This window comes from Penaeus vannamei, chromosome 18 (genome assembly GCF_042767895.1).
Source record: "Penaeus vannamei isolate JL-2024 chromosome 18, ASM4276789v1, whole genome shotgun sequence".
In the NCBI taxonomy this organism is placed as follows: Eukaryota; Metazoa; Arthropoda; class Malacostraca; order Decapoda; family Penaeidae; genus Penaeus; species Penaeus vannamei.
In genome coordinates this window covers 37,072,790-37,083,849 of record NC_091566.1, presented here as the reverse complement: position 1 = coordinate 37,083,849, position 11,060 = coordinate 37,072,790, and positions in this window count along the sequence as shown.

Here is an 11,060-nt window from a genome sequence, read left to right as displayed (position 1 = left end):
GGGGAAGGGATGAAGGGAGGGAGAAAGACTGATTAGAGAAAAAGAGAGGGAGGGAATACAGAGAGAGAGAGAAAAAGAGAACAAGAAAATCAATGAGAAAAAGAGAGATTAACTATCACAAAAAAAGCAAGCAAGCGGAAAAAAAGAAAAAAATCAAACGACAGAGCAAGAGAAAAAAACAAAAACAAGCAAAGACTTAGAAAGACAGACAGAGACCGAGAGATCAGAACGGAAAAGAGCAGAGAGAGAGAGAGAGAGAGAGAGAGAGAGAGAGAGAGAGAGAGAGAGAGAGAGAGAGAGAGAGAGAAGAGAGAGAGAGAAGAGAGAGAGAGAGAGAGAGAGAAAGAGAGAGAGAAGAGAGAGAGAGAAGAGAGAGAGAGAAGAGAGAGAGAGAAGAGAGAGAGCTAGACAGATAGATAGATAGAGAGAGAGACAGAGAGAGGGAGCGAAAGAGAACAGGATATCACGGGTTGGACAAATGGCGCGAGGGAAGTTCGCAAGAATGGGTCAGCGGGGAGGAAGGGAGGAAGGGAGGATGCTGGCCAAACGTCGCACAACCGCTAGGTGCTGGAGGAGATAAGGGATAAAAAAGGTGGGAGAAAAGGGAGAAAAATAATGGGGGAGAGGGAGATAAGGGGAGAAGGGAAGAAAAATGATGGGGGGAAAGGGGATAAAAATGAGGGGAGAGGAGGAAAAGGGGAAAGGGGAGAAAAATGATGGGGGGAGGGAGAAAAGGGAAAGGGGAGAAAAATGATGGGGGAGAGGGAGAAAAGGGGAAAGGGGAGAAAAAATGATGGGAGAAAGGGAGAAAGGTGGGAGAAAAGGATGAGATAAAAGGGGGGTAAGAGGAAAAGGGAAAATAGAAGAAAGGCGAAAAGGGAAGAACAGAAAGAACGAGAGAAAAACGAAGAAAATGGAAAGCTTATATGATGTGGAACAGCGAATAAAAAGGGGGGAGGGGGCAAAATGTAGAAGAAAGAAAATGAGGAAAGGAAAGGAAATAGGGGGAGGGGGACGAAGAGAGAGAAAAAAGTGTGAGAAAAAAATAAGGAAAAAATGAAGAAACGGGAGAAGGAAACGGAGGAAGAGCAGATGAAAGCAGAGCGAAAGGGAAACGAAGACGAAAGAAGAGGAAGAGAAGGTGGGGAGACAAACGTTTGGAGATGAAAAAATGAGAAACAGGCGAGAGAAGGCAAGAGGGAGAGGAATCGGGGGTGGGTGGGAGCAGGAGGAGGAGGAGGAGGAGGGAGGAGGAGGAGGAGGAGGAGGAGGGAGAGAGGAGTCGAGGAGAGGAGTCGGGGGGGAGGGGGGATAAGGCACCACGGAGATAAGAGAATAGAAGGCACTAGACAAAAGCCTCATGCAAGGGCCTCCGCGCTGATAAGGCCCGTTTGCAGAGACGCCCAAACAAGGCATCAAAGAGATCATGAGTGCCAGAGCGCGGGCGGGCGGGCGGGCAGTGGAGCGAAAGGGCGGGCGGGCAGTGGAGCGAAAGGATGGGCGGGCAAGAACAGGTAAGAGGAAGTGGGCGGCTTAGGTGCGCAGTGGCGGCAGAGGGAAAGGGAGGGAGGGAGGGGAGGCAAGAGGGAGGAGAGGAGAGGGAGGTGGTGGTAGAGGAGGATAGGGGGAAGGATAGGGGTAGAGGTGAGGTAAGTGATGGAGGAGGAGGAGGACAGGGATGGGAGAAGAGGATACGTATGACGACGATGATGGAGGGAGGGAAAGGATAGGTAAAGGTGAAGCTACGGTATCGGGGAGAGGATAGGGTTAAGGATGGACGGAGGGTGGGAAGGTGGAGGGAAAGTGACTGCGGAGCGGGGTGAGGCGGAGTAGTTTATGGTGTAGAGTTCCCATTGTGCGGCTTCCCGGCGTGTTTGCGGCAGCGGTCGGGCAGCCCATGCGCGGCCCCGCTTCTTCCCCCGATTCACGCCGCGTAAATTCTCGCTGAATCCGAACAGTGCAGCGGGCGGGCGGGGGCGGGGGCGAGGGGAAAAAGGTAGGGGGAGAGAGAGAGAGAGGCGGCGAGGGGGGGAGGACGAGGACGACGGGGGGAAAGGTAGGGGGAAGAGAGAGAGAGAGAGAGAGGCGGCGAGGGGGGAGGGGGAAGGGCGAGGGCGAGGGGGAAAAAGGAGGGGGGAGAGAGAGGCGGCGAGGGGGAAAAGGTAGGGGAGAGGGGAGAGGGAGAGAGAGGGAGAGAGAGAGAGAGGCGGCGAGGGGGAGGGGGGAGGGCGAGGGGGAAAAGGCACGGGTAGGGGAGAGAGAGAGGCGGCGAAGGGGGAAAAAGGGCGGCGGGGGCGGGAGGAAGGGGGGAAGGGGGTAAAATACGGGCGCGCTTGGATCCGGGCGAGTTACGAACCTCCAACGAAGCACGCACGGGCGCCTTCCGGGGCTTCGAATCTCCAAAGAGTCTTGAGATCCGACAGCGATTATTAGCTTGCTTTCTCGCTTGCTTGCTTGCTTGCACGGGCGCTAAAAGAAGGCAAAGGCAAGCTGAAATTTGTTCTCATTCACTCGCTCTCAAACACCCCCTCTCTCTCCCTCTCCTCTCCCTCCCCCCCCCCATCTCTCTCTGTTTCTATCTCTCTCACTCTCTCTCTTTGTTTCTTTCTTTCACTCTCTCCCTCTCTAACACACACACTCAAACACACAAAACCGACCCCCACGACGCTCTCCCTCCTCATACACACCTCGTAAAACCCTCGCGGCTCGCCATTAGGACGAACCATAAACATCCAGGCACAAAAAAGAGACAAAAATCACGGCTCATTAGAGAGACAAGAGATAGTTCGTCCAGTTACAGGGAGAGAGGGAAGGGTAGGGAGGGAGGGCAGGCAGGAGAGGAGGAGGAGAGGGGGAGGGAGAGGGGAGGGAGAGAGGGAGGGAGGGAGGGAGGGAGGGAGGGAGGGAGGGAGGGAGGGAGGGAGGAGGGAGGGAGAGAGAGAGAGAGAGAGAGAGAGAGAGAGAGAGAGAGAGAGAGAGAGAGAGAGAGAAATGAGAAAGAGAACAAAGAGAAATGGAAAGAGACAGACCGGAGGTGGACCAATGCAACAGGAGTAAAACAGCTGGAGCCAGAACCAGCGTCCAACTAAGGCAACAATGCAATGAGGGTCCAGGTAGCCTTACTGTTGCAGGAAGCAGAGGAGAGGGTTTGAGAGTGAGGAGGGGGGGGAGGGGGGCGGTGTAGGTAGACTGGACATGTGAATCATTAAGACCGAGTGAGTGTTACACCGTCATCGCTTGCACTCTAACACCTGTGCCTTTCTCCGCGTCAGAACCGCCTTGCAATATTGAAGCAAGGCAAGGACAGAAATTTGTGTTGTGTTGTGCGTGTGTGAAAGAGAGAGAGAGGGAGAGAGAGAGAGAGAGAGAGAGAGAGAGAGAGAGAGAGAGAGAGAGAGAGAGAGAAAGAGAGAGAGAAAGAGAGAGAGGAAGAGAGAGAGGAAGAGAGAGAGGAAGAGAAAGAGAGAAAGAAAGAGAAAAAAAGCCACAAGCAAAGAGAAAAGAGAAAGCAACAGTAAAGAGAAAGGAAAAAAAAAGAGAAGACAACAGAAAGAGAGAACGATACCCACGAAAACTACCCCACGCGAGCGAAAGCCAGAGACGCCCACTTTGCTCTCTCCTCTCGCGTGGAGGCGGTGAAGCGATCCCGCCGCGAGGAAACGGGCGAGAGGCAGGATAAACAGGGTAACCCGAGCCCCGCCCACCGCCGCTACAACAGTATCAACAGGGTGCGCGGACGCTACAGGACGAGGCGGCGCGCACTGCAGTTCACAGGGACGAAGACTACATACGTAACGCCCACAAGCGAAGCGTATATCATGAAACGCATACGTAAAACTTGTATAATGGAACGCATAAGCAAAACTTACATAATGGAACGCATAAGCAAAACTTACATAATGGAACGCATAAGCAAAACTTACATAATGGAACGCACACGTAAAACTTACATAATGGAACGCACACGTAAAACTTACATAATGGAACGCACATGTAAAACTTACATAGTGGAACGCACACGTAAAACTTACACAATGGAACGCACACGTAAAATATACATAACACACGCCCCCCCACCCCACACACACACACGCACGCAACACACACCCCATAAGGAGAACACTTCCGAACGCGCCAAACGTACACACTCAGCGCCCTTGCAATCCACACTTTGCACACACTATCAAGACGCTGCGTGGCCGGACCGGGCTGAACGTGTAATTAAGAGTGAACGCAGATGAAGCTTAAGTATGTGTAATGAATCTCAGTCTTGCTCAAGGTTGAAACTGCGTCGACTTGACGGCTTTATATAAGTTGAGTGAGGAGGAGGAAGGGGGGGGGAGGAGGAGGAAGGGGGAGGAGGGGGTGGAGGAGGAGGAGGAGGGAGGAGAGGGAAGGGGGATGAGAAAGGGGGTGAGGGGGGATTAGGAAGGGGAGGGAGGAGGGAGAGGGAGAGGGAGGGTGGATGAGGAGGAGGAGGAAGGAGGGAGGGAGGGAGGGAGGAGGAAGGGAAGGGGAATGAGGGGGAAGGGGGAGGAAGGGGGGATAATGGCAGTCATGATGATGAGGTGGATGGGGAGGGGGATGAAGGAGGGAGGAGGAGGAGGAGGAGGAGGAGGAAGAGAAAGAAGACGCAGAGGAGGGAGTAAAGGAGGAGGAGGAGGAGGAGGAGGAGGAGGAGGGGGAGGAGGAGGAGGAGGAGGCGGAAGACGCAGAGGAGAGAGAAGAAGAAGAAGACAGGGAAGGAGAGGCGGAAGGCGAGACGGAGGAGGAGAGAGAGAAAGCAGCTCGATAGACAGAAAGGCACCGATAAATGAAGACGAAGGGTAAGAAAACCAAAGAGAGGAAACCAACCGAGAAAGAAAAACGAAAAAGAGAACAGTCAAGAAGCGCAAGCCGAGGAAGGGAGCAAATTAGCCAAGCGAAACAAAAGAAACCTGAAAGAAGAAGAAGAAAAACAGCAAAACAGAATAGAGGAAGAAGAAACAAGAAACGGCAAAGAAAGGGAAATGCCTAAAAAAGAACATCAAAGAATCGGGAACAAACAAGGAGGAACAGAGGGGGGGGGGGGGGGGCGTGCATGTCAAGGAACACTAGCGGACCTCCCTTCGTGTTATCTCTCCCTTGGCGAATTCTCTCTCTCTCACTTTTCCTCTCTGTCTCTCTCCCTCTCACTTTTCCTCTCATTCTCTCAGTCTTCCCCTCTCTCTCTCTCTCACTCTCTCTCACTCTTCCCCCCTCTCTCTCTCTTTCTCTCTCACTCTTCCTCTCTCTCTCACTCACTCTTCCTCTCTCTCTCACTCACTCTTCCTCTCTTTCTCTCTCACTCTTCCTCTCTCTCTCTCTCTCACTCTTCCTCTCTCTCTCTCTCTCACTCTTCCTCTCTCTCTCTCACTCTTCCTCTCTCTCTCTCTCACTCTTCCTCTCTCTCTCTCTCACTCTTCCTCTCTCTCTCTCTCCTTCTCTCTTACGACTCTTATTACACACGCTATCTTGTATCCCCCTAGGTCTGCTAGCCATCTGCTGCACTCTGCTTGCACTACCACCACCTGCTGCGCCCCTTGCATCGTGCACACTGACACATACTTCATGTATCAGTGTCACTCTAAACGCCTAAAGTTATATTTTGGCTCTCGCTCTATCTCCGCCTCTTCCTTCTTTCTCCTCCTCTTTTTTATTCGGTCAATTCTCTCTTCTCTCTCATTTCCTTCCTTCCGTCCATCCGTCCTTCACATTCCCCCTTTCTCGCCCCTCCCACTCCCTCCTACCCACCTACTCCTCTCACTTTCTTTCTCTCTTTCTCTCTCTCTCCCTCTCTGTCTCTCTCTCACTCTCTCTCTCTCCCATCTATCTTCATCAACCCCCACCACTCCCCACCTTCATCACACGCGGCAGTTTCCTCCTCAAACACAATATGTTTCCACCGACTGCATAAAGGAAACATCCTAATCCCCCTTCCCCCCCCCCTCCCCTCCCTCTCCCGGGAACCTAACCCTCCTCCTCCTCCTCCTCCTTCCCTCCCCCTCCCCCCCTCCCCTCCTCCCACTTACGTGATCCCCACCCACCCCTCATATCCCCCCCCTCCCTTCCCCCCCTTATATCCCCCTTCCCCGGCGCCTGGTTCATAAATCGTCATTTTCCGTAAAACAATGGGATCCCGCGAGCGAAGAAAAACACGAGGGGGGGAAATTGCTTTTTAAAAAGTTGCGTGGCGAAGGGAAATGATCAATTGTTTGTTTTTTCCCTTCGTCATTTATTTCTTATTTTCTTTCTTTCTTTCTTTCTTTCTTTCTCTCTCTCTCTCTCTCTCTCTCTCTCTCTCTCTCTCTCTCTCTCTCTCTCTCTCTCTCTCTCTCTCTCTCTCTATATATATATATATATATATATATATATATATATATATATATATTTATATATATACATATTTTTTTTTTACTTTTTCCCTCGTTAATGTGCTCTCTGTCTCTCATTCTCTCTGTCTCTCTTTTCTCTCTTTCTCTGTCTCTCTTTTCTCTCGTTCTCTCTCTCTTTTCTCTCTTTCTCTGTCTCTCTTTTCTCTCGTTCTCTCTCTCTTTTCTCTCGTTCTCTCTCTCTTTTCTCTCGTTCTCTCTCTCTTTTCTCTCGTTCTCTCTCTTTTCTCTTGTTCTCTCTCTCTCTCTCTCTCTTTCTCTCTCTCTCTCTTTCTCTCGTTCTCTCTCTCTCTCTCTCTCTCTCTCTCTCTCTCTCTGTCTCTCTCTCTCCCTCCCAAATTGGATTCGTGTTGATCATTGTACTACGTGCTTTGTGCGCGCGCATTAGTGTGGAAATCTTTATAGGCCTATAACGCTTATTACGGCCGACGCAACAACCATATACACGAACTTCCTGAGCAACCCTTAAAAAGCTTATACAAACCCACAACACGTCCGCCTATTATCCCTTAACAGCTCCCCCCATCCCCTAAGCACCCTTACCGAAAACCCAACTAATGTCCCCTCTCCCCCTTCTCCCCTTTGCCCCCCCCCCTCCCTCCTTTGCTTTTCCCTGGCACCATCTTCCGAGGTGGTGGAGTATGGACTTAATGGCAAATATCCCCTACCGGCGTTCCTTCCACTCCTCCCCCCCCTCCCCCTAGCCTTTAACCCCAACCCCTACCCCAGCCCATATTCTCTACTCCCCCTACCTGCAACTACACCTCCCTCTCCTCCCTCCCCCCATAGCCATCACCACTGCCCCCACATCGCTACTAATGAAGTGTCGTCCAGCCTAATGGCTTGGCCTTTCCCTCTTCTCCCTTCCCCTCTCTCTCCTACCCCTCACCTTTCTTCCCCTTCCCCTCCTCTCCCCTCCTCTCCTTCCTATTCCTTTTCCTCGGCCCTCCTCCATCTCCTCCTCTTCCTAGTCCTCCGTTCCCTCGGCCGATGATGTTCCGAAGGTCGGAAATCCCACTTAAAATGCAATCGGGAGAGGCTTAGCGAGACGAGGGGAGTAATGACGCTATCTCCCCTCTATCGGTGTGAATATTAAGAAAAACGAGCGAGACCCAAGGTGGGGGTGTGTGTGGGGGGGAGAGGGGGAGAGAGGAAGAGCTTTGCCTACAGATTTATTCGTCTTGTCTAAGGGAGAAGAGAAGAGAGGGAGAGGGAGGAGAGGGAGGGAGGGAGAGAAGGTAGGGAGGATACAATTAAGAAAGAAAATGAGGAGGAAGGGAGGGGAATTAGAGGGCGAGACGGGACGTAGAACGAAGGGAAAGAAAGGAAGGAAGAAAAGAGATGATGAAGAAAAAAAAATACACAGAAATAAAGATTAAGACTTAAGTAAAGAAGATAGCGTGGGAAACATACGGAAGAAAGAAAAACACAAGAAAACAAAAAAAACAGACAGAAGCAAAGCCAAAGAAAGTGAAGAAAGAGGAAGAGGAGAAGGTGGAAAAGAAAAACAAAAGCCAACAGGGCCTCGTACAAGTGTGACGTCAACAGGCAAGTGTTTACAAGTTCATCACGACTCCCCCCCCCCCCCCGGGTGAGGGAGTGGGTGGGAGACGAGAAGAAAGCAGAGTGAGGGAGGGGAAATTGGAGTAAAGGAAGAGAGACGAAGGAGTGGAGGTAAATAGGGAGAAAGAGGAATCATGATAATTGTAATAACAATAACAACATCAAAACCACAATAATAATGATAGTGATGATAATAATGAATAATACCAATAACAATAACAGCAATAATAAAGATTGCTAACAATAACAACATCAATAACAACTAGTAGAAAGCGAGGCTATTAGAACGAGAGAGACAAAACAAAAAACAAAACAGGGAAAGGGAAAAGGGCAAACAGAGAAGAATGAGAAGAAACACGAGAATAGATGAGAGAAAAACAAAAATAAGCATAGCAAACCAAACCAAAAAGAAAAGAAAAGAAAAGAAAGAAAGAAAAAGAAAATAGAAAAAATAAAATAAAAAAGAAAAAAGAAAAAAGAAAGTAAAGGTAAATAGACGAGAACCTGCACAGTTTAGAGCAGAGGAGGAGGAGAGGAGGAGGGGAGGAGGGATGGAGAGGGAAGGGGGGCGGAAACCTTGTACCTCCGACGTTAGCTTAATCAAATAAAACGCCCAATCTAAAGCGGCAGACTGTTGTTAAGCCTGGAGGCGTGAATCTAATTGTCCTCTGCACGATCCAGGCGACGACGTTGGTCCCGCATAGGCCTACCTACCTACCTCCCCTCCCCTCCTCTCCCTCTCTGCCTCTCAATTTTGCTTTCGCGTACGGCTCTATCTTTCTTTTTCTTCTTCCTTCCCTTTCTCCCTTCCTTATTCTCTTTCTTCATTTAATCTTTCCCTGCCTTCTCCCTCTCCCTCCCTCCCTCCTTTCCTCTCCTCTCCTGTCCTTCCCTCCCCCTTTCTTCCTTCCTTCCCTTCCTTCCCTCTTCTCCTCTTCTCTTTCTCTCCTTCCCCCTCAACTCCTCCTCTCCCTTCCCACCCCATCCTCCCCCTCCTCCCTACCTCCCTCCATCCCTCCCCCTCCTCTTACCTCCCCCATCCCTCCCCCTCCTCCTCCTCCCTCCCCTCCTCTCCCTCCCTTCCCCTCCCTCCCCCCAACCCAAAAACAACTTAGGTCGTCAGCGCGAGCCTCCAGTAATCAAACTTGGGTAATCCCGGACCCTCTTCGCCGGCTTTCCCCTCATCCATTACGACGAGGGGAAGAGAAGGACGAGGGGAAGAGAAGGATAAGGGGAAGAGAAGGACGAGGGGAGGAGAGGAAGAGCGGAGAGAGAGGGGAGGGGTGGAGAGAATGAGAGTGAGAGAGAGTGAAAGAAAGGAAGGGAAAGAGAGTGAGAGAGGAAGCGAAAGAGAAAGGGAGGGAGGGAAAGGAAGGGAAAGAGAAAGAGACGGAAAGAGAGGGAAAGGGAGGGATGGAAGGAGAGAGAAGAAAGAAAAAGAAAGAAGAAAAAGAGAAAGAAAAAGAAAAGAAAGAGAAAGAGAGGAGGAGTGGAGCAGAAGAGAGGGACAAGGACAGACTCATGCACATCATCTCGAGAGGGTGAGAGGGAGGCCAAATGCTTAAGGAGTGGGGGTGGGGTGGGGGTGCGGGGGTGAGGGGAGAGATAGTGAATGTGCTGAATGGTCATTACGAAGGCGTAGGAGACGAGGGGAGAGAGAGAGAGAGAGAGAGATGTGGATGGGCGTATGGATCGGGATAAGTGGGCGTGGTGCTCCGTGGGCGCATACAAAATAATGAGGAAGCTGAAGATGACGATGGTGACAATGGAAAATAAGATGAGAATGAGGATGACGATGAAGATGACGACGACGATGGTGAAGATGATAATGATAATGATGACGATGGTGACAATGAAGATGAAGATGACGGTGACGATGATGACAATGAAGATGATAACGATGAAGATGACGAGGACGATGGTGGAAATAAAGATGATGACGATTGAAGACGAAGACGAGCAGAGAACCCCACCAACCCACGCGCACTGACTGACAGCCAACCAACCGACCAACCGACCGATCGCGACGACAAACCAATCAGTCCCCCCCCCCCCCACGTCCTTCACCAAGGCGAGGGCGCGTATTTTAAGAAAGATGACCCTCTGCCACCCTTCCCCCCCCCCCTTTTCCCCCCTTTTTCCCCTCGTCATAAAGGTCGAGCTGGCCGGCCCTCTGTCACTAGCGCACTCAAGGGTTAAGGGGAAGAAGAGGGGAAGAGGGGGGAAGGGGGGAGGGGGGGTTGGCTGACGGACAAGTAGAAAAAAGGGGGTTGAGGATGAGGGAAGAGGCAGAAAAATGATGATGGATGAAGGGGAAAGAGGAGGAGAAAGAAGAATGAAGGAGGAGGAGGATGAAAAAGGAAGAGGAGGATGGATGAGGAAGAGGAAGAGGAAGGAAGAAGAGGAGGAGGAGGGGGCAGAGGGAGGGAGGAACGGGAAGGAGAGAGTTAACCAGAAGAGATGATAAACTTAAAGAGCAGAATAAAAATTCAACAAAATAATCACCGATGACGCTGAAGACATAAACAAGAAATAACAAGAAAAAAAAGGGAAAACGGGGGAAGGAAAACCACATGAAAACTACGGAAAAGCGATAATAACGTATAAAAAAGGAGGTGGAACAGAACGAAACACCCTACCCCCCCACCTCTTGTATACCCCCACCCTACCCCAGCCCCCACCCCAACCCCAACATCACTCATTGCATAAGGCTATCCCCCACCCCCCCATCCCTCCTCGTCTCGGCCACTCGTATATAAACCTCTATACACCTTTTGTAACTCCACTGGGGCTAAAAGGCTTGCATTATGAATGAACAAAAAACATACAGGTTGGGGGAGGGGAGGGGGGTGGAGAGGGAGGAGGGGGGGAGAGAGGAGGTCAGAGGAGGAGGAGGTGAAGGAGGCGAGGAGAGGAATAAGAGAGGAGGAGAAATAGGAGAGGAGGAGGAGATAGGAGAAATGAGGTGGAAGAGGAGGAGGAGGAGGAGGAGCAAGAAGAGAAGGAAGGAGCAGCAGCAGCAAGAAGAGAAGGAAGAGGAGCAGCAGCAAGAAGAAAAGGAAGATAAGGAAGACGATGAATAATAAT